Source organism: Bos indicus x Bos taurus, chromosome 18 (genome assembly GCF_003369695.1).
Source record: "Bos indicus x Bos taurus breed Angus x Brahman F1 hybrid chromosome 18, Bos_hybrid_MaternalHap_v2.0, whole genome shotgun sequence".
NCBI lineage: Eukaryota > Metazoa > Chordata > Mammalia > Artiodactyla > Bovidae > Bos > Bos indicus x Bos taurus.
The window spans coordinates 8,611,278-8,639,171 of record NC_040093.1 but is presented as its reverse complement, the minus strand read 5'-3'; the positions used below and the strand labels follow the sequence as shown (position 1 = coordinate 8,639,171).

Here is a 27,894-nt window from a genome sequence, read left to right as displayed (position 1 = left end):
ATGAAAATATTTCAACATGGCAAAATCTGAAGAGAAATGCCAATCAAAACTCACACAGGTCAGAATTGGACATTGGCAAGAGTCTAAAACCAATAAACGCTGGAGAGGGTGTAGAGAGAAGGGATCCCTCCTACATGTTTGATGCTGGCAATGTCAATTGTTAACAGCCAGACTGTAGGACAGTGCGGAGGTCTCTCAAGTGAAAAGAGAATGAAGTTACCACACTCCCTGAACCCAGACAGAAAAGAGAAACTCCAAATTGATGAAAGAGCTCAAAAGAGGGCTGATAATCTCAATCTCTTGAGGGAAATATAGGTAGGACAGACAGACAGACCAAACACGCTTTGATATAAACAGCAACTCTTTGGATCCACCTTTTAGAGTAACGAAATAAAAACAAAACTAATTTTGGGGGCTCCAGAATCACTGCAGATGGTGACTGCAGCCATGAAATTAAAAGACACTTGCTCCTTGGACGAAAAGTTATGACCATCCTAGACAACATATTAAAAAGCAGAGACATTACTTTGCCACAAAGGTCTGTCTAGCCAAAGCTTTGGTTTTTCCAGTAGTCATGTATGGATGTGAGAGTTGGACTATAACGAAAGCTGAGCACCGAAGAATTGATGCTTTTGAACTGTGGTGTTGGAGAAGACTCTTGAGAGTCCCTTGGACTGCAAGGGACACCCAACCAGTCCTTCCTGAAGGAAATCAGCCCCAAATATTCACTGGAGAGACTAATGCTGAAGCTGAAACTCCAATACTTTGGCCACCTGATGTGGAGAGCTGACTCATTGGAAAAGACCCTGATGCTGGAAAGATTGAAGGTAGGAGGAGAAGGAGACAAAAGAGAACAAGATAGTGGATAGCATCACCAAGTCAGTGGACATGTTTGAGCAAGCTCCAGAGTTTGGTGATGGACAGGGAAGCCTGGAGTGGTGCAATCCATGGGGTTGCAAAGTCCGACGCGGCTGAGCGACTGAACAACAACATGATTATCAGTGGAAGTGACAAGTAGGTTCAAGGGACTAGATCTGATAGACAGAGTGCCTGAAGAACTATGGACAGAGGTTTACAACATTGTACAGGAGGCAGTGACCAAAACCACCCCAAGAAAAAGAAATGCAAAAAGGCAAAATGGTTGTCTGAGGAAGCCTTACAAATAGCTGAGAAAAGAAGAGAGGCGAAAGGCAAAGGAGAAAAGGAGAGATATACCCATCTGAATGCAGAGTTCCAAAGCTAGCAAGCAGAGATAAGAAGCCTTCTTAAGTGAACAATGCAAAGAAATAGAAGAAAACAATAGAATGGGAAAGACTAGACATCTCTTCAAGAAACTTAGAGATACCAAGGGAACATTTCATGCAAATGGGCTCAATAAAGGACAGAAATGGCATGGACCTAACAGAGGCAGAAGAGATTAAGAAGAGGTGGCCAGAATACACAGAAGAACTGTACAAAAAAGGTCTTAATGACCTGGATGACCACAATGGTGTTGTCACTCACCTAGAGCCAGACATCCTGGGGTGTGAAGTCAAGTGGGCCTTAGGAAGAATTACTACCAACAAAGCTCGTGGAGGTGATGGAATTCCAGCTGAGCTATTTTTCAATCCTGAAAGACACTGCTGTGAAAGTGCTGCACTCAATATGCCAGCAAATTTGGAAAACTCAGCAGTGGCCACAGGACTGGAAAAGGGCAGTGTTCATTCCAGTCCCAAAAGGGCAATGCCAAAGAATGCTCAAACTACTGCACAACAGCGCTCATTTCACATGCTAGCAAGGTAATGCTCAAAATCCTTCAAGCCAGCCTTCAACTGTACGTGAACCATGAACTTCCAGATGTACAAGCTGGATGTAGAAAATGCAGAGGATCAGAGATTAAATTGCCAACATTCATTGGATCATAGAAAAAGGGAATTCCAGAAAAACATCCACTTCTGCTTTATTGAGTACACTAAAGCCTTTGACTGTGTGGATCACAACAAACTGTGGAAAATTCTTAAACAGATGAGAATACCAGACCACCTTAGCTGCCCCCTGAGAAACCTGTATGCAGATCAAGAAGCAACAGTTAGAACCGGACATGGAACAACAGACTGGTTCCAAATTGGGAAAGAGTATGTCAAGGCTGTATACCATCACCCTGATTATTTAATGTATATGCGGAGTACATACTGGAGAGAAACTCTAGTAATGTAATAAGTGATGAAAGAGGTTCATCCCAAATTTAGTTTAGAAAACAGGAAAGGGTTTATACAAGAAAGATAAGTGAATGATGTTAAAACAAAGTTTTTAATCAAATCTAAATAAATATCAAAGAATGTATAAGAAAGCATTTCATCAATTCCTCTTTTTGAAGTTCCTGGAGGAGAATTACTGATAGATAGAATCCATAGTTAAGACAGATAGAAAATTGATATGTTACTCTGCATCACCAGACAAAAGGTTGTGTTTCAGTTCAGTTCAGTTCAGTCACTCAGTCATGTCCACTCTTTCCCAACCCCATGAACGCAGCACGCCAGGCCTCCCTGTCCATCACCAACTCCCGGAGTCCACCAAACCCATGTCCATTGAGCTGGTGATGCCTTCCAACCATTCTCATCCTCTGTCGTCCCCTTCTCCTCCTGCCCTCAATCTTTCCCAGCATCAGGGTCTTTTCAAATGAGTCAGCTCTCCCCATCAGGTGGCCAAAGTATTGGAATTTCAGCTTCAACATCAGTCCTTCCAATGAGCACTGAAGACTGATGTCCTTTAGGATGGACTGGTTGGATCTCTTTGCAGTCCAAAGGACTCCTCAAAGAGTCTTCTCCAACACCACAGTTCAAAGCATCGATTCTTCTGCGCTCAGCTTTCTTTATAGTCCAACTCTCAATCCATACATGAGCACTGGAAAACCATACCCTTGACTAGACGGTTGGTGTTTAGAAAGGTATAAATATTAGCAATGTATTCTGGTTCTATCAACATATTTCAGATTATTTGAAAACCAAATGAATGTAATGCAACTCTCAAATTATTCCATGCTATGCTTTGGTTTCTAATGTATGTGAAGTTATGTTTGTGAAGGTTGCTGCCTCAAAGATAAAAGAACCCCTTCTATCCTAGGTAGAAGTCATTTATATTTATTCTCCATTAGAAGATTAACTGCATGTATGTGGTACACTGAACATCTAAATGGCGGTGTTTGTCATTCATGTGAAACATCCCTATAGGTCACCATGATGTAAGTGTTCAGGAATTAATTCTATGTATCAAAGTAAGACAAATTCTAATTTTCAATAGTTATGTCATTTGCTTATTAAGGATAAGACAATGAGAGTTCACTGGAATCTTAATGTATCTTTATCATATCGACTGAAGTCATGAATATTAGTTGACATACTTGGGATAACGACATCTCTGATATCCTAGTATGCGAAAGCCTTCCCAGAAAAGTCATGTAGCTAGTTACATCTTGTTTATTAAATGATTAGCCTCCATTTTGTAACCATAGAAGTCACAATTCTCAGATCATTGTAGCAGACAAATGAATATTGTTGTCTATGCTTGTAAATCTGTATTTTAATTAAGGTCACACAGTGGATTTGTAACAGGTTTTATTCTATGTGTGATATTCATATATGTTAATTAATAAAATTGAATGGTTTCTGGTGATAAAGTTGATGTGTAATGAATGGTTAATGCACCACCACCATTAACCTCTCCCCCTTCTTTAAGGCTACGGGGGAGAGCTTGTGACAATAAACCATTAGGTAGGACAGAGGATGGCATCTGTAACAATTAGTTTCCTTACTGGCCTTAATCCTCAATAATGTCACATATTTTCCATAATTTCTACAATGTACCTTCCCCCGCCCCTCTCTGTAACTGCAGGGACCCTGTGACGGTTCTAATAAGAAGGACCATACAGAGTACTGTTGAGAGCCTCCCTGACTGCTCCGTGCTGTTGCTGCCTCAGCGTCTGTCTGGGGACCAGGCAGCCTGCAGGTCCTTGAACTCACACCAGCCAGTCCTGTGAGCACCTCCACTAGATGACCCCGTTCCTTGAGACCAGCAGTCTTGCTGAACCCCAGGGTCTACTGCACAGACCCCCCTTCAATGACACCCTCAGAGCTCACCAGAATCCTGCTCCTTTTGGTTTGAATGGACCCATCCATGCTCAGCCTGGGGAGCCCACAGCACTTCACCCAGGGTCCCTTAGAAAGGCCTGAACCCCAAGCACTGGAGCTTTCTCTGCTTGGTTCTAGCCTGACCTCTCCAAGAAATTCCTGCCCTAAACCCTTCCCTCCTGAGAGGTCTCAGCTGTGCTGAGTGTGAGGGCTGAAGCTCAGGGCTCCTGAGTGTGGGTCTTGGGGAAGAAGCATCAGAACAAACAGGGAGCTTGCTGAAGACTCATTTCATGGCCCCACCTCAGACCTGCAGATTCATAACCTCTCAGAGTGGGGCTCTGACCTCATGGGATTGTATACACTGAACTGGTTCAGAAAGAATATTTGGCCAAGTGGTTTTCCACCTGTTTCCCATCAGTGTCACGTGACCAGTGGTAAGCGATAACCTCCCCGGTGCCCTTCCCACAGAGTTCTCTCTCGGTCCTGTGGGAGCATCAGTGTGGCGTGTAGGAAGTGTTCCAGGGGATTCTAAGGGGAGGCCTGGGTTAAGGACGTGGCTCCTGGTCCATTTGTGAGAGCTGAGGCCTGGCTTCAGTCCAAGCAGAGGCAACAACTTCTGCTCTGCATGAGCTTTAAAGGGGCAAGTCAGTGCAGCCCACACACCCCATGTTAGCAGAATTTGGGGGACTTTATATGAAGAAAGAAGAGTAGACAACAACAACAAATTGATAGATTGGTCTCCACGGAGGAGCTGATTGTCCTGAATCTCTCCTGAGACAAAGGACAGGAGAGGTTGGCGTTTCCCGCTTTTCAAGCAAGGTCCTTCTGCCTGTGAGGGTGTTGGGAGCAGGCGAAGGAGCTGTGCTGGCGCCTCTGAAGGTGTAATCTCATGACGCTGAGGTGATTCCTCCACAGTCTTGATGCGAAAACGACCCAGGGCAGCAGGAAGAAGAGGAGGAAATGGCAGCTTCTCAGGTGAATGTCCTGATCCAGGTTAGAGGCTGTGTCTGCTTTTTCCTCCTTAAATGCCCTGGATTGAAAACATACAACTCTTTAATTCTCTTTTTCTGATATTCTTGCCTGGTGAGGTGGTTTTCAACTATTAAATACTGTTTTTTTATTTTTATGAGTCACAATCAGGCTCTTCTCTCTCCACGAGCCTCTTCTCCTTGTCTGCCTCCAGGCTCCCTACAGGGCATGAAGCATTCCCAGTGTGAATTAACAACTTTCAGTTTTTCAAAATATTCCCTTTTCGAAAGACCGACAAGGGAAGGCATTGATGTGCAGAATTTCTGTTGGGATGGGGTGGGGTCGCAATGAGTCAGACAGGACAGAGGGACTGCACTGAACTGAAACAGGATGACCTTAATGGTCTAGAGTTCCTTAGAGACTTTTGACAAAAATCTGACTATTCTCTACATTGGTAAGAAAGGTCTATTATTTAAATGCGCTATTAGGGATGCAGAACTGGGGAGGTATTTTTGGAGTAAAAATGCAGAAAAGTGAAATTTTTTCAAGATACATTGACATTTCCTTATTTTTGCCGAAAGTACCTGAGCAGTGACCACGTGTCTTCTTGAGTGTTTCTCGCACGTGACACCAGTTTATCCCATAACACCTGATGGTCACCAATTCGGGTGTTTTCTGCTAGATTCCCACACCATCAAGTTCCATTTTTGTCTCTTTATCTTTAAGAAAATCCTGGCAAGATGTGGTGAGGGAGGTGCACAATCCAACACAGCTAAGGCGGAAACTCCATTTCCTCCTAGTGTCTCTTTGCTGCTAGTTGGCTTTGAAATATGAACACGCAACAGTGTTCAGGAGAGATACTGAGTTTTGTAAGGAGAGGTTTCCATCAGTCAAGTCAGACCCTTTTCGCTTATAGGTTATTAGAATATTGAGAATAGTTCCCTGTGCTATGCAGCAGATCCTTGTTGGTTATTTTTGTGTATACTAGAGTGTATATGTTAAACCCAAAGTCCTAATTATGTTCATTTTTCTAATGAGCAGGTCCCCTTTGGAGGAAAGGAAGAATCCCGGTGCTAGGTGTGAATGAATGAAGCGGATGACACAGGTGAGAGGTCCAAAGACCACAGAGGAAGCCAGACGTGTGCAGATGGTTTGGGGAGGCCTGCTTCACTAGAATGAGAAGCCTGGGTTTATGTCTGCCAAAGAGGGACATGACCGGCCCCGTTCTTCTGCTGTTTCATCTCCATCTTCTTCAGCTCCAGTGGGTTTTCCCTCAGTTTCACTGAGAGCCAAAACCGTCCTCCTGGTCTATGAGGACCTGCATACTCTCGCTGCTTTGGGGGACCTAGGAAAAGCTGCTAACAGTTCTGACAAACTCTGCCTTAAGGCCTTTCCAAATTTCCGTCTCTGCCTCAAGTCAGAAAAGAGTTTGTGGAGATCTGGGATTAGTTGACAAAATTCCAGAAATACTGGGAACAGATATATGCTTCCTGCTTTCTAATTTCCAATGGAAACTTCAAACATGGCTCTCTGAAGTTCATTCTCAGTCCCTGAAATCATAAAATGTAATCCCCAATTTCTACCTCCCAATTTTTTCTTCTATAAACAAATTTTAGACACTTTTAAGTGCATTTACCCCAACTCATCAGTGCTAAAACCATTTAATATATCTATTAACTCACAGAAATATTTTTTACTGTTCTTTTATTTTGTATTGGAGTATAACCGGTTAACAATGTTGTGATAGTTTCAGGTGGGTAGCAGAGGGCCTCAGCCGTCCATACACATGTATCCGTTCTCCCCCAAACTCCCCTCCCATCCAGGCAGCCACGTAACATTGAGCAGAGCTCCCTGTGCAGGACAGTAGGACCTTGTTGGCTCTCCATTTTAAATATAGCAGTGTGTACATGGTGATCCCTTATGGAGAATTGATATTTATTTTTCTTGAAATGTTGTTGGAATTTTCCAGTTAACTCATCTACTCCAGGGATTTTTTTAAATTACTTTTTACTCTTATTAATAGTTGTAGATGTGTTATAATTTTTTAATTCACTCATGCTAACATCTAAGGTGTTCTGTGTTTCTAAAAATTGAATCTTCCTTGGAGGTGTTCAACTTTTTGGTATAGTATCATTCATCATAACCTGATAGAATTACTTTTTGTTCTATGTAACATGTACAGTGCCATTATTTTTACTTCTGATCTTCTTTGCATCTCACCTCTTATTAATATAGCTAAGGGTTTGTCAATATTGTGTACAACTGTAAAGCATATTCACTCAAGGTACTAAGTGGGATCTTGGTTATTTGTTATCTTTCAGCGATATCTTCTCATGACACCCAGGGTTTGTTCCCAAAGACGCCGTGCATAGGAGATTCATGTGTAATGTGCTCAGAAATTCTGAGAGCTCTCAGCTTGGAAATGTGTACTTAATGAAAGACTGGGAAAGTAAGGGGGGCTGTGAAGGGCCAAAAGGATGTTGTTTTAGATGTAACCAAATCAGGACAATTATTCATGATGAAAACATGATTGCCAAAAGAAATTGAGGATATGCATCAACTTGGGGAAAATTCCATTTGAAGTCAATAAGTTCTGCAGAAACATATGTTTTTGTAAGCAAGAACCCACATGATTTAAAAAAAAAAACATATTCTCTGGTGTGAAATTTTGAAAACATGGAAAGTCATCTAGGCTATGCTACAAATAATCACTCAAACCAGTACAAATATAGGTTTGAATTCAACAGTCAGTCATACATGTCTGAGAGCCAGAGATTTGAAAATGAAGGAAGAAAATCTCACTATGATCAGTTTGAGAGATCCTTTAGTGAAGGCTCATTATTTTTCCACCAAGAAACATTTTCTCCCTATTCCAATATCTGTAATGTCAACAATAATGAGACAGTCTTTGTCCAGCTGCCGTCATTCAATGGGTATCATAGTACAGATAATGCGGAACAACCTTCCATGTGTAATCCCACGAGTGAGGCCTTAAGCCAGAGCTCCAGCTTCAATAATTACAACAGTATTTATGATGGAGCCAGAATCTACCCATGCCTTGAACCTGGGAATCACTTTGACCAAGACTCAGGTCTCATGAATCATCAGAGAACTCTATGTTCAGAGAACCATAGTGATGAATGTAGAAATGTCTTTTATCAAAGCTCAAATCTTATTACAGATGGGAATATACATATTGAAGAGAATAATTACAAATTTAGTGAATGTGGTCAAGTTTCTAACCAGTCATCAGAACTTACTCAACATCTGAGTATTCATGCTAAGGAGAAACACTGCAAGTGGAATAAATGTGGGAAAGTCTTTCCTCAATTATCAAATCTAAATAGACACAGGAAAATCCACACCAGAGGGAAATCTAACCAATGTGCAGAATGTGGCAAAACCTTCAGCAAGCCCTCAAGCCTTACTCAACATCTCACTGTTCATACTGCAGAGAAGACTTACAAATGTCCAGAATGTGGCAAAGCCTTTAATCAGAGCTCAAACCTTAATCGACATAGGCGAATCCATACTGGGGAGAAACCATATAAATGTCAGAATTGTGGGAAAGCCTTTAACCGACGTGCAAGACTTAATCAACATCAGCGAATCCATACTGGGGAGAAACCATACAAGTGTAAAGAATGTGGCAAAGCTTTTATCAGTTGCTCAAATCTTAATCAGCATCAGAGAATTCATACTGGGGAGAAGCCTCACACATGCAGAGAATGTGGGAAAGCCTTTAATAGTTGCTCATATCTCACTGTGCATCAGCGAATTCATACTGGGGAGAAGCCTTATAAATGTACAGAATGTAACAAAGCCTTTAATCATCACTCAAACCTTACCTGTCATCAGAGAATTCATGCTGGGAAGAAACTATACAAATGTACAGAATGTGGCAAAGCCTTTAACCAAAACTCAACACTTACTCAACACCAGCGAATTCATACTGGAGAGAAGCCTTATAAATGTACAGAATGTGGCAAAGCCTTTAATCAAAACTCAACACTTACTCAACATCAGCGAATTCATACTGGAGAGAAGCCTTATAAATGTACAGCATGTGGCAAAGCTTTTAATCAAAACTCAACACTTACTCAACATCAGCGAATTCATACTGGAGAGAAGCCTTATAAATGTACAGAATGTGGCAAAGCCTTTAATCAGAGTTCAAAGCTTAGTCGACATAGGCGAATTCATACTGGGGAGAAACCATACAAATGTAAAGAATGAGGCAAAGCTTTTAATTGCCACTCAAATCTTACTTGCCATAAAATAATTCATACTGCCAAGTAGTCTTACAAATATAAATAATAGGACAAAGCCTTGAAGTGAGCCGTCACCTCACTCAGCATCAGAGAGCGTGTGCTGGAGAGAGACCCTACAAACGTAGTAAGTGATGAAAGAGGTTTGTCCTAAGCACACACATCAGAAAATGCCAGAGAGTTCATACTGGGAAAAATGCTTAATGCTGTAAAAAATGTACAAAATGAATTTAAAAACTCAGGTCTAAATAAATATCAGAGAATTCATCAAAGATAGCATTCAGTCAAAAACCCTTTTCTGGTATTACTTTAAATCAGGATATTATAGAAAATAATCCAAAGTTAAAACACTTAGAAAAACTATTTGTTACTTGGACCATAGGATCAAGGCGAAAGATGTTGGACAACATAATTATTATTATTGTATCCTTATTCGTATTGACAGTATGTGAAAGTGAACTTTAATATAACTCAACTTTCAAATTACTACGTGCTATACCTTTAGTGTGTATGTGAATATGCTTTTTTAAAACTAATATTCTTGATCTTTGCTGCCTCAAAGTTAAACAAAACCCTTCTATATAGGTGGAAATAATTTTTATCTACTTTTTAATGTACTATTAAGGATCCTCTAATGTGAAATGTACAGTGGAAGTCTAAATGGAGGTGATGATTGTCATTGTTTAAAACATCCCTCTATGTCACCGCTAGGTAAGTGTTCAGAGAATAATTATTTGTATTAAAGTAAGACAGAGAGTCGAAATTTTAAATAGTTGCGCCAATGGTTTTTTATGGATATAAAGATGGCAGCTCACTGAAATCCTGATGTATTTTTATAACAGCAATAACTAGAAGTCATGAATTTTAGTTGACATGATAACAATCAGGAAATCTTCACAGATACCCAAGAAAAATATATGTAACCTTTTCCTGAAAGGTCATGTAATTAATGTACATCCTTGTTTACTAAATAACTGCTCTCTCTGTTTTGTAAACCATAAATATCACATTTCTCTGACCACTGTATCACAAGAACAAGAATGTTTCCAAATGCTTATAATCTGTATTTTGATCAAAGATTATAGAGTAAACTTTGGAAAGTTTTATTTAGATTATGTGTGAACTTACTATATGTTAATCAATAAAAGTGAATGGCTTTTCATATATTAAACTTGATGTATATTTGAAGAAGTGTTCTCATCAGTAACAAGCTTCCAGGTGGTTCAGTGGTAAAGAACCTGCCTGCCAATGCAGGAGACACAGGAGATGTAGGTTTGATCCCTGGGTCGGGAAGACACCCTGGAGAAGGAAATGGCAACCCACTCCAGTATTTTTGCCATGGGAAATCCCATTGACAGAGGAGGCTGGTGGGCTCCAGTCATGGGGTTGCAAAGAGTCAGACACAACTGAGTATGCACATACCTATTCCACCACCAATGTTAACATTAACACAAGCATTATCATCCCCCTGGGGTTTTTTAAGTCGTCATTAACTGATGGTGACTAGAAAGTATCTGTAACACAGTAGGATGACATCTCATGGGGCTTCCCAGGTAGTGCTAGTGGTAAAGAATTTGTCTGCCAGTGCAAGAGACATAAGAGACGCTGGTTCGATCCCTGGGTCCAGAAGATCCCCTGGAGGGGGGCAGGGCAACCCATTCCAATATTCTTCCCTGGGGAAGACAGGGACAGAGAAGTCTGGCAGGCTACAGTCCATGTGGTCACAAAGGGTCAGACACGTCTGAAGTGACTTAAGATGCACAGAGAATGACATCTCATAGTAATTCCCTTTTTCTACTGGCAATAACCCTCAAATAACTTGAGATCATATTTTCCATAAATGGTACAGTGTGTCATTTCCTCATTTTTAACTACTGGGACATTATGATGGTTACAATATGGATCGCCTAGGAGTATTGCTGAGAGTTATCTACAGTGCTCCATGATATTGCTGCCTTGGCATCATGTGTATGGACCAGAAGCCCACGGGTGCCTTGCTTTGACACCAGTTATTCTCATAAGCACACGTGCTAGATAACAGCCTGCAAGTTCACAAGCAAATGTAAATTCCTCATAGGTCTTCCCCAGCAGCCCTGGTCACCAGCAGTCTTCCTAAATCCCAGGCCCTTCTGTTTTTACTTACTCATTTATTTCTGGCTGTGCTGGGTCTTGGTTGCTGTGCGGGCTTTTCTCCAGTTGTGGTGCATGGGCTTTTCACTGCGGGGGCTTCTTTCGTTGTGCCACGGGGGCTTCTCTCGTTGTGCCACGCGGGCTCCAGGGCACACACTTCCGTAGCTGCGGCTCCTGGGCTCCAGAGCGCAGGCTCAGTACTTGTGGGTATGGGCTTAGTTGCTCCGCGGCCTGTGGGATCTTCCTGGGCCGGGCATGGAACCCGTGTCCCCTGCATTGGCAGGAGGATTCTTAGCCACAAGGAAAGTCATTACTTTTTGGTGAGAATGCTTCAAGTTCTCCAGGCAGCCTTGATGCTGACAGACACCTAAGAAAAGGCTCTGGGACGTGAGGGAGAAACATTCTAAAGCTCTGATCTTGACCATCATCAGAATAAAAGGGGAAAAAATTAGCAGTTGAAAACCATGTCAATAGGCAACATCAGAAGTAGAGAATGAAAGGTTTGTAAACTGTTAATCCAGGGCATTTCAGGAGGAAAAGCAGATATAGCCTCTGATCCAGGACAGACATTTACCGGAGAAGCTGCCATTTCCTCCTCTTTTCCTCCTGCCCTGGGTTGTTTTTTCCTCAAGGTCATGGGGAAGGATCACCTCAGCATCATGAGGTAACACCTTCCAAGGCGTCAGTACAGCGTCTTCGCCTGCTCGCAACACGCCCACAGGCAGAAGGAGCTTGAAAAGCTGAGAGGGCCCACCTCTGCTGTCCTTCGTCTCAGGAGAGACTCAGGACGATCAGCTGCTCCCTGAGACGCACGTCAAGTTTTCCTTTGCTGTCCACACGTGTTCTGTCCCCGGATTCTGCCAACACGGGAGAGGTGAGCGGCACTGACGTCCCCTCCTGACCCCGCCGCCCGCCCCGGCCTGAAGCTGGCTCTGAGCTCTCACAGACGCGCCCGAAGCCCCGTGTTCAGCCCGGGCCTCGCCTGGAGCAGGAAGACAAGCAGCGCTGATGCTCCTCCAGGACCAGGGGCCGGAGTTTGCGAAGAGGATCCTCCTGGGACCCCAGATGAGAACCGCTTGCCTATTTTCTCTGCAGCTTTAAAGTGGATACAAACCCTCCCCAGTCTAAGAAGTTATGAATTAGCTAGTTTGAGGGTAACCCGTGAAATGACACGTTGAACAAGCCCCCTGTGGGTGCTGTCGCTGCTCCTGTAACACCTGTCTTCCGTGGCAGTGAGCTGGAGCCATCCCACACAGCACACCTGGGAGCCCTGAGCCGGTGAGGGCGCGGGGCTGGAACCTCTGAAAACACCGGCTCCCTCCGCCTGATGCCCCGGGGAGGGGCTCCTCCTGGGGGCGGCCCTTGGAGGTGGGAGGCGAGTGGTGCACAAAGTCACATGATGCCCTTGCGGGGGGTGTGTGTGTGGGGTGTGGTGAGGCTTGCTCTCCGAGATCTTCCCAAAGTTACCCTGAGTCCTTGGGTCCTGTCTCCCCCTCCCCTCCCTGGGGCCACATACTTTCCTTCTCAGTAGCTCAGCCGTGTCCCAGTCTTTGGCAACCCTGTGGACTATAGCCTTCCGGGCTCCTCTGCCCTTGGGATTTCCCAGGCACGAATACTGGAGTGGGTTGCCATTCCTTTCTCCAGGGCATTTTCCTGACCCAGGGATGGAACCCGCGTCTCCTGGGTCTCCTACATCAGCAGGTGGGTTCTTTACCACTGAGCCACCTGGGGAGACCCCCTGGGCCCACATTCATTCACAAAATGATTAGCGTTGTGACCATCTACCCGCAGGTGAGGGGGCCTCCATCTTCAGAGACCAGGGGCACGAAGGTATTTACATCACAGCTTTCTTTGAAAATGAACCAAAGGCAGTCATGCAGGATTAAAATGTTTGTTGGGAAGGGACCAAAGCCTTTGGAAATGATGCCATAAATGTGTATTTGATGATACACAAAGGAAGTAGTGATTAATATTAAGTAAAAAGGTACACTGTAACTGAATTAGCAGATGAGAATTTTTTTTGGTGTTGCTGCCCTATTGTATGTGTGTTTCTACATTTTAGGAATTGTTTGAGGGATTTCCCTGGTGGGCCAATGGTTCAGAATGTGCCTTGCAATGCAGAGGACGCAGGTTTGATCCCTGATCAGGGAACTAGGCTCCCACATGCCACAGGGCAACTAAGCCCATGCTCCCACAACTAGAACCTGATTCAGTCAAATAAATAAATATTTTTTTAAAAAAGAAAAGGATTATGTGGCTATAGTTTGTTCTCTCTCTACTCTTTACCTGATATTTTATCACATCTATAAAGTGCATTAATTGAGGTAAAAATAAAACAAGGGAAACATACCCATTTTCTAAATATTATTTGACAGCATTAAATCTTTTTAACTATGAAGTGTGAATAGAACCAATAACAATGTATTTTTTTAAGTTTAAAGATTTTTTTAGAGAAGGTTTAGTTTCACAACAAATTTCAGAGAAAGGTGCAGAAATTTTCATATGCTTCTTATTCCCACATATGTGTAACCTCCTTCTTTATCATCATCTTCCACCATAGGGGTACTTCTGTTACCACTGATGAATCTATAGTGACATCAATATTTTAGTCCATACTTTACCTTGTAGCTCACTTTCAGGGTTGCACAGTTTGTGACATTGGAGAAACATATAATGACATGTGTCCATTATTAAAGGTTTCCATTTATTTTTGTTTAGTTTTTTTTTTTTTAAAGGAAACTTCATACTGTTCCCCACATTGGCTGTACCAGTTTACATTCTTTCTAACAGTGATGTTCCCACCAAGGAGGCTTCTCTTTTCTCCAGACCCTCTTTAGCACTTATTATTTGTAGATTTTTTTGATGATGGGCATTCTGTTGTAAGGTGATATTTCATTGCAGTTTTGATTTGCATTTCTCTAATGATTAGTGATGCTGAGCATCTTTTCATGTGCCTCTTGGCCATCTGTATGTCTTCTTTGAAGAAATGTCTGTTTAGGTCTTCTGCCCATTTTTTGATTGGATTGTTTGTTTTTCGGATACTCAGTTACATGAACTATTTGTAAATTTTGGAGACTAATTCCTTGTCAGTCACATCCTTCACAAATATTTTCTCCCATTCTGTGGGCTTTTTGTTTTATTTGTGGTTTCCTTTGCTGTGCGAAAGCTTTTGAGTTAAATTAGGTCTGGTTTGTTTGCTTTTGCTTTTATTTCCATTACTATAGTAGATGGATCAAAAAAGATGTTGTTGAGATTTATGTCAAATAGTGTTCTGCCTATGTTTTTCTCTAGGAGTTTTATAGTATTCAGACTTAATAATATGAAAACCAAAGACCCTTCTCAATGTGCTTTTCAATACTTCCAAGTTCAATGGTACATGGAGTTCAAGGGACTGAAATATTTCTTGAGACATCTGGTACCCATGTTATTGACTATTCTTTAAGAATTCAAATTCTTTGAATTAAAAAATTGACCAGTAAAAAAATAAAAGGTTCCCACAAATAGTTTTCACTGTCCAGAAAATCCTCTAGACACAGAATATTCATAGCCGCACCTCTGCCAATCCTTGGATAACACTGAAATTTTAAAAATTAATTCTTACTAGAGTACACTTGCTTTACAAAGTTGGGTTCGTTTCTACTGCACAGCAAAATGAACCAGTCACACATATACATATACCCGCTCCCTTTGGGGCTTCTTTCTGACCCAGGTCACCACAGAGCATTGAGTAGACTTCCTTGTGCTATAGAGTACATTCTCATCAGTTATCTATTTTATACATAGCATCAATAGTGTATGCGTGTCAATCCCAATCTCCCAATTCATCTCCCTCACACCCTTTCCCCCCTTGGTGTCCATACATTTCTTCTCTATGTCTTTGTCTCTGCTTCTGGTTTGCAAATAGGATCATCTATACCTTTTTTCTAGATTCCATATGTATGTGTTGATATATGATATGTTTCTTTTTTTTTTACTTAAAGCTCAACATTCAAAAAACTAAGATCATGACACACACTCCTATCACTTCACAGCAAATAGATGGGGGAAAAGAGGAAACAGTGATGTAAGACAAGCGTAGAGACAAAGAGAGCAAGCTGGGCAGTCAGGCAGAGAAAGATTTATTATAGGAAGAGAGAAAGTGGCTGGCCTTAGAGAGAAGCCAGTGCTCTCTCTTTACAGCCAACCCTTCTTATATCTTATTGATGGGAAATTGCACCCCAAAGGGAGGGGCCCTTAGTGTATCTTTAGCCCACAGCTGGGGTCTTGTTATCAGGGAATTGAAGGGGTCTCATAGTTGGGGGGGTCACATAGTCTTGAGAAACTGGCACCAGCAGGGGGAAACAGGATATCACCTTAAGGAAAAAACAGGATGCCACCAGGGCAATTTGGTCACTGTGACTTCATCCCCTGTTTGTCAGGTCACCACAATGGGCCATTTTTAAACTATACACTCTGAGCCCCTTGTGAACCCTAACAAGAGACAGACTTTACTTTCCTGGGCTCCAAACCACTGTGGATGGCAACTGCAGCCACAAAATTAAAAGACACTTCCTCTTTCGAAGAAAAGCTATGGCCAACCTAGACAGCATATTAAAAAGCAGAGACATTACTTTGCCAACAAAGGTCCATCTAGTCAAAGCTATGGCTTTTCCAGTAGTCAGGTATGGATGTGAGAGTTGGACCATAAAGAAGGCTGAGCACTAAAGAACTGATGATTTCAAATTGTGGTGCTAGAGAGGACTCTTAACAGTCCCATGAAGGAAATCAACCCTGAATATTCTTTGGAAGGACTGATGCTGAAGCTCCAATACTTTGGCCACTTGATATGCATATTGACTGAATGCAAAAGGAGAAGGGGGTGGCAGAGGATGACATGGTTAGATATCATCACCAATTCAATAGACATGAATTTGAGCAAACTCATGGGGATAGTAAAGGACAGGGGAGCCTGGTGTGCTGCAGTCCATGGGATCACAAAGTGTCGGACACAACTTAGTGGCCGAACAACATAAGATTAGGTGATTATTTCATCTTTATCCAAGAAAAGGAGAGCCTGGGTACTCTGCAACCATGACTCATGAGAATGTAGGGGCTTACAGTTGGGAAGCATGCAGTAATGGGTGCAGCAGAGTCACCAGCCACCAGCTGGGATTGTTAAAAAGAGCCAAACAAATGTGAAAGATGGAGGAGACACTGTACAAAGACACAAAGGAGCTCACCAGGACAAGGATGCTCTGGGTGGCTCTAGGTTCGAGGGAGAATCTTGAAGAGATGCCGATCCTATGAATGTATTGCACACTTTGCTTGTGGCTGTCCAAGATGAAAACCATGGAGACACTGGACCAGATCATGAACACCAGACATGAAACAGCAGGAAGTAAAAACCATCCTACATTCAGTAAGACTTTGATTCTATTATGAATCAAACCATAACACAATCCTAAATCTTTCTTCTTTGTGATGTTTCTGTTACTCCATTGATCTTTCACATACCTAGGAAATCGAATATTTATCAGCATGCGCCCAACCCAGCAGAGGAAAATAGTGGATCCAATGTACTTGGGAGCTTTCATTTTAAGCTGTCCCCACCTGGAGTTCCTGGGACTGATGGTGATGGCCTGGCAGACCCTCAAGAGGCAGATGCTACCAATGGACACTCCCCTGGCCACTCTTTGGATATAGTAAACAATTTTGCATTCAGTATCATTGAGAAAATATTTCCACCCAAACACTTCCATTGTCCTTGGGGTTCCTGTAGAGAACATGACCAAGGAGTTGGCTATAAGCAGATACTCAACGATCAGATCTGTGGATCTTAGCCTGCATCCGGTGAAGTGAAGGAAGAGATAATGGTAAAGAAGAGAGAAATTTCCCAGGATTCCAAATATATTCTGGGATAGGAAGATCAATTCTATTACAAAATCTCTGGTGGCCATCCTTCCAGTTCTCTATGAAGGATATTTGCCTTCTGAGCTAGAGTTTCCTGCACAAAAAAATGAGGCATGGGCCACATGTGTTACACCAAGTGAAATTTAATCTTGTCCACTTATTCATTTCCACAGAGATATATTACCTTCTTGTTTTTATTTTACTAAGAGGTTTCCATGATGGGGAAACAGTGGAAACAGTGTCAGACTTTATTTTTTTGGGCTCCAAAATCACTGCAGATGGTGACGGCAGCCATGAAATTAAAAGACGCTTACTCCTTGGAAGGAAAGTTATGACCAACCTAGATAGCATATTCAATAGCAGAGACATCACTTTACCAACAAAGGTTCATCTAGTCCAGGCTATGGTTTTTCCTGTGGTCATGTATGGATGTGAGAGTTGGACTGTGAAGAAGGCTGAGGGCCGAAGAATTGATGCTTTTGAACTGTGGTGTTGGAGAAGACTCTTGACTGCAAGGAGATCCAACCAGTCCATTCTGAAGGAGATCAGCCCTGGGATTTCTTTGGAAGGAATGATGCTAAAGGTGAAACTCCAGTCCTTTGGCCACCTCATGTGAAGAGTTGACTCATTGGAAAAGACTCTGATGCTGGGAGGGATTGGGGGCAAGAGGAGAAGGGGACGACAGAGGATGAGATGGCTGGATGGCATCACTGACTCGATGGACGTGAGTCTGGGTGAACTCCGGGAGTTGGTGATGGACAGGGAAGCCTGGCGTGCTGCGATTCATAGGGTCGCAAAGAGTCGGACATGACTGAGCAACTGATCTGATCTGATCTGATATATATCATATGATATCACTTATATGTGGAATCTAAACAAAATTGTACAAATGAACCTATATATGAAATAAAAATTGAATCACAGATGCAGAAAACAAACACAGTTACTGAGGGGAAGTGGGGAAGGGATAAATTGGAAAATTGGGATAGATATACATACGCTGAAGTAGTGAAAGTGTTACTTGTCAGTCGTGTCTGACTCTTTGTGACCCCATGGACTGTAGCCCGCCAGGCTACAGTGGCACTCTCCAGGCAAGAATACTGGAGTGAGTAGACATTTCCTTCTCCAGGGGATCTTCCCGACCCATTCTTTACCGTCTGAGCAACCAGGAAAGCCCCGGATACACACTACTATATGTAAAATAGACAAGTGATACGGACCTCCTGCACAGCACAGGAGACTCTACTCAGTACTCTGTAATGATCTATGCTGCAAAAGAATCTAAAAGAGACTAAACATATGTATATGTATACTGATTCACTTTGCTGTACTGCAGAAACTACTGCAACATTATAAATCAACCATGCTCTGTGGAGTCTTGCCCCAAGGCCACAGTCATGGAGCCCAGAAACAAGGTCATCTCCGGAACTGTCTGAGCCCCCTTGTTGTTGTTCAGTCACTCAGGTGTGTCTGGCTCTTTGCAACTCCATGGACTGCAGCACGCCAGGTTTCCCTGTCCTTCAGTATCTCCCAGACTTTGCTCCACTCATATCCAGTGAGTTGGTGATACCATCCAACCATCTCATTCACTGTCGCCCCCTTCTGCTCCTGCCCTCAATCTTTTCCAGCATCAGGGTCTTTTCCAGTGAACTGGCTATTCACATCAGGTGGCCAAAGTATTGGAGCTTCAGCTTCAGCATCAGTCTTTCCAATGAATATTCAGGGTTGACTTCCTTTAGGCTTGACTGATTTGATTTCTTTGCTGTAAAGGGACTCTCAAGAGTCTTGTCTATCACCACAGGTCGAAGGCATCAATTCTTTGGCAATCGGCCTTCTTTACGGTCTAACCCTCACATCCATATGTGAGTATTGGAAAAACCCCTTTGTGACCACTGCCAAAAGCTCTGGCCCCACCTCTTGCCATCATCACAATAGACTTCCTAACCCCAAATTAGGCAAAAATGCCCATCCTGGTAGTCACCCTATAGTGAAATAAAAGCAGAAAAAATCTGGAAAAAAGAGCTCTTATAAATGAGTGAATCACTGCTATGAAGGTCTAGATAGCACTGACAAAGGTTTGTATAGTCAAAGCTATGGTTTTTCCAGTAATCATGTATGGATGTGAGAGTTGGACCATAAAAAAGGCTGAGTGTCAAAGAATCGATGCCTTCAAACTGTGGTGCTGGAGAAGACTCATAAGAGTCCCTTGGGCAGCAAGGAGATCAAATCAGTCAATCCTAAAGGAAATCAACCCTGAATATTCATTGGAAGGACTGATGCTGAAGCTGAAGCTCCAATACTTTGGCCACCTGAGGTGATGAGCTAACTAACTGGAAAAGAACCTGATGTTGGGAAAGATTGAGGGCAGGAGGAGAAGGAGGTGACAGAGGATGAGATGGTTGGATGGCATCACTGACTCAATGAACATGAGTCTGAGCAAACTCAGGGAGATGGTAAAGGACAGGGAAGCCTGGCATGACTTAGCAACTAAACCAGCATGGGCAAGAAAGGACTGAAACCTGACTTGGCTCGTAACAAATCTAGCACATTTAATCACTGTGATGTCTGACAAATCCAGGTAGCTCTGTTCTCCCAAGTTTAAATAGATATTGAGCTCTTTTGGTAATGTGTCATTATATTTCAGGCTTCCCTGGTGGCTCAGTGGTAAAGAAACTGCCTGCCAATGCAGGAGATATGGGTTCAATCCCTAGGTCAGGAAGATCCCCTGGAGAAAGAAACGGCAACCCACCCCTGTACTCTTGCCTGGGAAATCCCAATGACAGAGGAAGCTGGTGGGCTATAGTCCATGGGGTCACAAAGAGTCAGACACAACTTACAACTAAACAACAGCAACAATTGATAGTAGAATATTTTTAGATGAGTGAAAGTATCATGGTATGTTTGAGCCTGACTGGGCCTATCTGAAACTCATTACTATAAATGTACATTTTTCTTATGTGCTGATTCCTTTTCTTCAATAGGGAAAACAGTCTCATCAATTTAACAGACATAAGACATTTTCAGGAGGTAACAATTACTGTCTCCATTAAGCACTTCATATACTCAGAGATAAAGCAAACAGTTTCATACCAGGAACTGACATTTGGGTTCACCGTTTCTGCACAGGACTAAGTGACCTGTAGATTCATCTTACTCGTTAGTAGATGCAGAAGGTCATAGTCACGCACACCTGCAATAACCCCGAAAATTTAATCTCTGATTTCAGTAAACGAGGCTGAACTTCAGACTGAGTTCAAAACTACAGTTCTTACGGACTCCCCTGGTGGCACAGTGGATAAGAATCCACCTCCCAGTGCAGGGGACACAGGTTCAATCCTTGGTCCGTCCAGGAAGATTCCACATGTCCTCGAGCAACTAAGCCTGTGCTCCGGCACTTTAGAGCCTGCTCTCTAGAGCGGCACACTGCAACTCCTGAGCCCACATGCTTCAATACTGAAGACTGAGCGCCTAGAATCTGTGCTCTGCAGCAGGAGGAGCCACTGCAGTGAGAAGCCTGGGCACCACAAGGAGTGGCCCTGCTCACCCCGACTAGAGAAAGCCCATGCACCAGTGGAGACTCAGTGCAGCCAAAAATAAACAAAAGAAAAAAACCCTACAGTTCTTAAGAAAATTAAAAGTCAAGCTGCATTGTCACTCACACTCAATGCCAGGAATCAAGGTCATTGTGGATTACACTAAATTATACACTATAAATTCAGAGCCGTCGTGGATTGCTGTTGGATCTCTAGTCCTGGCCTCTCTTTACTGGTCCAGCTCAAGAGTCAGAATCCTTTCTGTGTGGCTTTGGCACTGGACTAGATTTGAACCCAGAAAAATTTCTTTTTAATCTGAAATAACCACTTATCCCAGTTCCTGATACTCCTTGTCTGCAGACTCTTCTTCTCAGATTGAAATAGAAAATGGGTATCTGACTCCTTTCTGTTGCCAGGACACTGTGGGAGGAGGTGTGCTGTTTGAAAATCAGCACCTGTGTTAGATGGAGGCTGTCACACCCCTAGATATGGATTTGTGATTCCACGACCTCCTCTTCCCTCAGAATTGCGATTATCTTTTCACTTTTAGCTGCAATGAGAAGGTAGGCTCATGGAACAAGGGGATACTTGTGTAAAACTTTTAATTAACTTTCTAAAAACTGTTAATTACCCTCCCCCCAAAAAACTACAATCAACTTGTCATTCCCAAAGAGACCACTGCAGTGCTCTGAGAGGCTTTTTCTTTTATACAATCTGGGGAGGCAGATAGATTCTCATATGGAATGAGCAGGAAATGCTGAGTTGACAGCTGAGAGCCTGGCAATGAAACTCTTGTATTGTGCTGACTTCTCTGTTCCTCTGAGAAATTTTTCTACCCAACAGTGAGTTCTTTCCTGACCCCTGAGCTTCAGCATCACTTAAGTATGATCAGAGAAATAGAACCAAACTGCCTGAGGATTTCTAAGCCCTATAACTAAAAGGAAGACCATGATGATAGCAATTTTTATATTAAAAATTATTGTATATATTTGTCCAACTCAGTGCCAACTAATTTGGAAGTCTAGGTGGTGATAAAGATGTTTTCCACTAAAATATGTTTTACCAATATGGACCCATTCCCAGGTAGTTACAGAAAGCCTAAATAGAAAAATGTCCACAGAAAGATGGAAATTTATAAATTTCTCCCCCTAAAAGTATTCCCAATAGTAAGTTTTAACAGGTGCTTTCTTGTTTAGTCTCTCAGTCATGTCCGACACTTTGCAACCCCATGGACTGCAGCACACCAGCCTTCCTTGTCTTTCACTATCTCTCAGAGTTTGCTCAAACTCATGCCCATTGAATCAGTGATGCCATCCAACCATCTCATCCTCTGTCATCCCCTTCTCCTCCTGACTTCAATCTTTCCCAGCATCAGGGTCTTTTCCAATGAGTCGGCTCTTTGCATCAAGTAGCCAAATATTGGAGCTTCAGCTTCAACATCAGTTCTTCCAATGAATATTCAGGGTTGATTTCCTTTAGGACCGATTGATCTCCTTGCAGTCCAAGAGACTCTCAAGAGTCTTCTCTAGCACCACAGTTTGAATGCATCAGTTCCTTGGCGCTCAGCCTTCTTTATGGTCTAACTCTCACATCTGTATATGACTACTGGAAAAACCATAGCTTTGACTATACAGACCTTTGTCAGCAAAGTGGTGCCTCCACTTTTTAATACGCTATGTTTCTTTTGATTGTGTGGATCACAACAAACTGTGGAAGATTCTTAAAAAGATGGGAATACCAGGCCATCTTACCTGCCTCCGGCGAAATCTATATGCAGGTCAAGAAGCAACAGTTAGAACTGGACATGGAAAAACAGACTGGTTCCAAATTGGGAAAGGAGGACATCAAGGCTGTACATTGTCACCCTGTTTATCTAACTTATATGCAGAATACATCATGCAAAATTCAGGGCTGGATGAAGCACAAGCTGGATTCATGATTGCCGGGAGAAATAACAATAACCTCAGATACGTAGATGACACCACCCTTATGGCAGAAAGTGAAGAGAAACTGAAGAGACTCTTGATGAAAGTGAAAGAGGAAGGTGAAAAAGCTGGCTTAAAACTCAACATTCAAAAGACTAAGATTGTGGCATCCAGTTCCATCACTTCATGGCAAATAGATGGGGAAGTAATGGAAACAGTGACAGACTTAATTTTCTTGGGCTCCAAAATCACTGCAGACTGTGACTGCAGCCATGAAATTAAAAGACACTTGCTTCTTGGAAGAAAAGCTATGACCAATCTAAACAGCATATTAAAAAACAGAGACATTACTTTGCCAACAAACATCTGTCTAGTCAAAGCTATGGTTTTTCCAGTAGTCATGTACAGATGTGAGAGTTGGAACATAAAGTTGAGTGCCGAAGAATTGATGCTTTTGAACTGTGGTGTTGGAGAAGACTCTTGAGAGTCCCTTGGACCGCAAGGAGATCCAACCAGTCCATCCTAAAGGAAAGCAGTTCTGAATATTCATTGGAAGGACGGATGCTGAAGCTGAAACTTCAATACTTTGGCTACCTGATATGAGGAACTGATTCATTGGAAAAGAGCCTGATGCTGGGAAAGATTGAAGGTGGGAAGAGAAGGCGACAACAGAGGATGAGATGGTGGATGGCATCACCGACTTGATGGACATGAGTTTGAGCAGGCTCCAGGAGTTGGTGATGGATGGGGAATCCTGTGTGCTGCAGTCCATGGGGTCGCAAAGAGTCAGACACAACTGAGCAACTGAACTGAACTGTCATAGCTTTTCTTCCAAGGAGCAAGTGTCTTTTAATTTCATGGCTGCAGTAACTATCTGCAGTGATTTTGCAGCCCAAGAAAAGAAAGTCTGTCACTGTTTCCATTTTTCCCAGATCTAAGTCTGGGAAAGTATAATAACCTCTGTCTAGTGGTGTTAGTGTTCTGTGCTGCCCAGAAACTCTCTTCTCAGGAGGACAGAATTGTATTTTCTGGATTCTCAGAAACCTACTGTATTTGCCACATTCTCATATCTGTCATTTGTTCATCAGAACACATCCCCCCCCTCCTCCCCCGCACTAGCAGCCTAAGACTTTGGAAGGATCAAAAAGAGCTTCCTTGCAGTTTCCTCCATGCATTTCCAGAGAGCTCTCATGTGTGCTCTCAATGGGTGGTGTGTTCCTCACTAAGAAAAACAGCATCACACACAGCATCTGGGGCTTCCTTGGTGGCCCAATGGGTAAAAAAATCCTTGTGCCAATGCAGGAGGCACAGGTTCGATCCCTGATCCAAGAAAATCCCACGTGCCTTGGAGCAACTAAACCCCTGCACCATAACTATTGATTCTGTGCTCTAGGGCCCAGGAGCCACAACTACTGAGCCCAGGAGCTGCAACGACTGAACGCTGTGTGCCCTAGAGCCTGTGCTCCGCAACAAGAGAAGCCACCGCAGTGAGAATCCCACACACTTCAAGGAAGAGTAGCTCCCCTCTTCGCAACTAGAGAGTAGCCCCTGCTCACCGCAACCACAGAAAAGCCTGCGCAGCAATGAAGACCAAGCACAGCCAAAAATAAATACATAAATATATATATATATATATATTTTTTTTTTTTTTAAAGGATGTTTTTGCACATCTTGGTCAGTTATAACTGCCTGAATGAAATCTCTAGAACTTGATGCTCTTCCCCTTTTATCTCAATTAAGGGATCAGAAAGTTGCATTCAAATCTCCTAAGTGGCATCAATTTCTGCAGTTAAAATTAATTTCTCAATGCATGAGAAAAATTCAAAAGCACTCATAAAATCCTATCAGGTCCTGCACGGATGACACACGTGAGAACACTGAGAACTCTGTAGTCATAACACAGACAAGGAAGGCTCATGAGTGTGACTCATGTAGCAAAAATACCTACAAGGAAAATACAAAAACTGGAGATAACTCAGCAATAAAACACATAGATTTTTCTCCTAAATTTAGAGTCTCAGTTTGTGTCCCACGACAGCAGGTACCCTCTCGCCACACGAAGAATTCTTCATCCTGTGTATTTTCTACCTCTTACTTCAGATTATAGCCTCAATCTATTGAATTCTTTTTCTTTTTCAAAACTGATTTCATTTATTTATCTTTGGCTGTGCTGGGTCTGCATTGCTGTGTGGTCTTTTCTCTAGCTGCAGTGAGGTGGGGCTACTCTCTGGTTGCGGTTGCGGGCTTCTCATTGTGGTGGCATCTCTTGTTGGGGAGCACGGGTTCCAGGTGTGCGGGCTTCAGTAGTTGTGCAAGAGGGTTCAGGAGTTGTGGCTTGTGGGCTCCGGTCACAGGTTCTATAGCTGTGGTGCACGGGCTTAGTGACTCTGCAGCATGCACTGGTTCCAAATAGGAAAAGGAGTACGTCAAGGCTGTATATTGTCACCCTGCTTATTTAACTTCTATGCAGAGTACATCATGAGAAACACTGGGCTGGATGAAGCCCAAGCTGGAATCAAGATTGCCGGGAGAAATATCAATAACCTCAGATATACAGATGACACCACCCTTATGGCAGAAAATGAAGAACTAAAGAGCCTTCTGATGAAAGTGAAAGAGGAGAGTGAAAAAGTTGGCTTAAAGCTCAACATTCAGAAAACTAAGATCATGGCATCCAGTCCCATCACTTCATGGCAAATAGATGGGGAAACAGTGGAAACAGTGGCTGACTTTATTTTTCTGGGGCTCCAAAATCACTGCAGATGGTGATTGCAGCCATGAAATTAAAAGACGCTTACTCCTTGGAAGGAAAGTTATGACCAACCTAGATAGCATATTAAAAAGCAGAGACATTACTTTGTCAACAAAGGTCTGTCTAGTCAGGGCTATGGTTTTTCCAGTGGTCATGTATGGATGTGAGAGTTGGACTATAAAGAAAGCTGAGCACAGAAGAATTGATGCTTTTGAACTGTGGTGTTGGAGAAGACTCTTGAGAGGCCCTTGGACTGCAAGGAGATCCAACCAGTCCATCCTAAAGGAGATCAGTCTTGGGTGTTCATTGGAAGGACTGATGTTGAAGCTGAAATTCCAATACTTTGGCCACCTGATGTGAAGAGCTGACTCATTTGAAAAGACTGATGCTGGGAGGGATTGGGAGCAGGAGGAGAAGGGGACGGCAGAGGATGAGATGGTTGGATGGCATCACCGACTCAATGGACATGAGTTTGAGTGAACTCCGGGAGTTGGTGATGGACAGGGAGGCCTGGCGTGCTGCGGTTCATGGGGTTGCAAAGAGTCGGATACGACTGAGGGACTGAACTGAACTGATGAGGGATCTTCCCAGATCAGGGATCGAACCTGTGTCTTCTGCCTTGTTTTTGTTGTTCAGTTGCTCAGTCATGTCTGACTCTTTGCCTTAGTAGGCAGATTCTTTACCACTGAGCCACCAGGGAAGCCCCTGAAGTATTTTGCTTTTAATTACAGATACTCTATCACGCACCCATCAGCTTCAGTGTATTTGTTCACTTCTTATAATTGCCTAAGCAACACGATCACTTATGAAATTTCCAGATTTTCTCCTGATCAATTGTCACAATAAACTGTTTAACCCTGATGAAGTCAATTATAAGAAATGAAAGAAACAATCAGAAAAAAAAGATTCTCTTAGTGTTCCTCTCAAATTAAGAAGGAAGTAATGGAACATATTAAACAAGATCAAATTAATATGCTCATAGGGAAATTAATCTCATCTTGAAACTAATTTCTGACCTCCTTGAAATTTAATAAAAGCTGTTCTTAAAATCCTTGAGCAGATAAGTAAAGTTCATAAATTTTGAACTAAAAAAAAAACCCCACAAAATAGGTTTTTCATAATTAACAGGCCAGTAAGCAAAACGGGATCTGCATGGAAAGAATCTCAAAATAAAGATTCATGAAATATGGGAGAAATGAATTCAATGAAAAGTAAACAAATTAGATTTACTTTCTGAATCTAAGGTTTTTAGTTAGTAACTCATCAAAAGTTTTGGAATGACCAGTTTTGATTTAACATTTCTAAACTCTGCAAAAGACATGTGTATAAACACATATACCCACACTGCTCTTCTTCTTAGGTTTCATACTCTTAAAATATACCTTTGTATATTTACATTTTGCATTCAGTGTAGGTCAAAGCCATGAAATACTGTGTTCCATAAGTTGAGACAAAGAACATGTGCAAAGAAATAGATAGCATAAAATTGTATAAATATGATTCCAGATTTTGATAAATATGGCTTTAATTATATTTTTGTGACTTTCTTAAATCTACATTTGTTAAAAGGAACCTCCAGCAGGAATGGAGAGTCTCAGGTCAACAAAAAAGCACAATGGAAATTGATGCAGATGAGTTTATTACTCAAGGTCTTGAGTGAATTAACAGCAAGCCTTGAGGGCCCCCTGAGGGAGGTCAAGGCTAGAACCAGGCTGAGAAAGCTCCAGTACTTGGAGTTCAGGCCTTTCTAAGGGACCCTGGGTGAAGTGCAGTGGGTTCCCCAGGCTGAGTGTGGATGGGTCCATTCAAACCAAGAGGAGCAGGATTCTGGTGAGCGCTGTGAGAGTGTCATTGAAGGAGGGCCTGTAAAGTAGACCCTGGGGTTCAGCAAGACTGCTGGTCTCAAGGAAGGGGGTCATCTAGTGAAGGTGCTCACAGGACTGGCTGGTGTGAGTTCAAAGAACCGCAGGCTGCCTGCTCCCCAGACAGACGCTGAGGCAGCAACAGCACGGAGCAGTCAGGGATGCTCTCAACAGTACTCTGTATGGTCCTTCTTATTAGAACTGTCACAGCGTCCCAGCAGTTACAGAGAGAGGGTGGGGGAAGGTACATTGTAGAAATTATGGAAAATATGTGACATTATTTGAGGATTAAGAGCAGCAAATAGTTGATGCTTGATTTCTTCCCTGCAACCTTAAAGAAGGTGGGAGAGGTTAAAGTTGATGGTGGGTTAACACTTCATTCCACATCAACTGTAACACTAAAGACCACTCAGTTTTATTAATTAACGTATATTAATAGCACATACAGTTGACATAAAAC

The 27,894-nt window shown here is 42.6% G+C and overlaps 1 pseudogene; it reads left to right on the top strand.

The window, feature by feature from the left end:
- The first annotated feature begins 7,403 nt into the window (after positions 1 to 7,403).
- Positions 7,404 to 27,894, top strand: part of LOC113876123 — a 69,716-nt pseudogene continuing 49,225 nt past the window's right edge.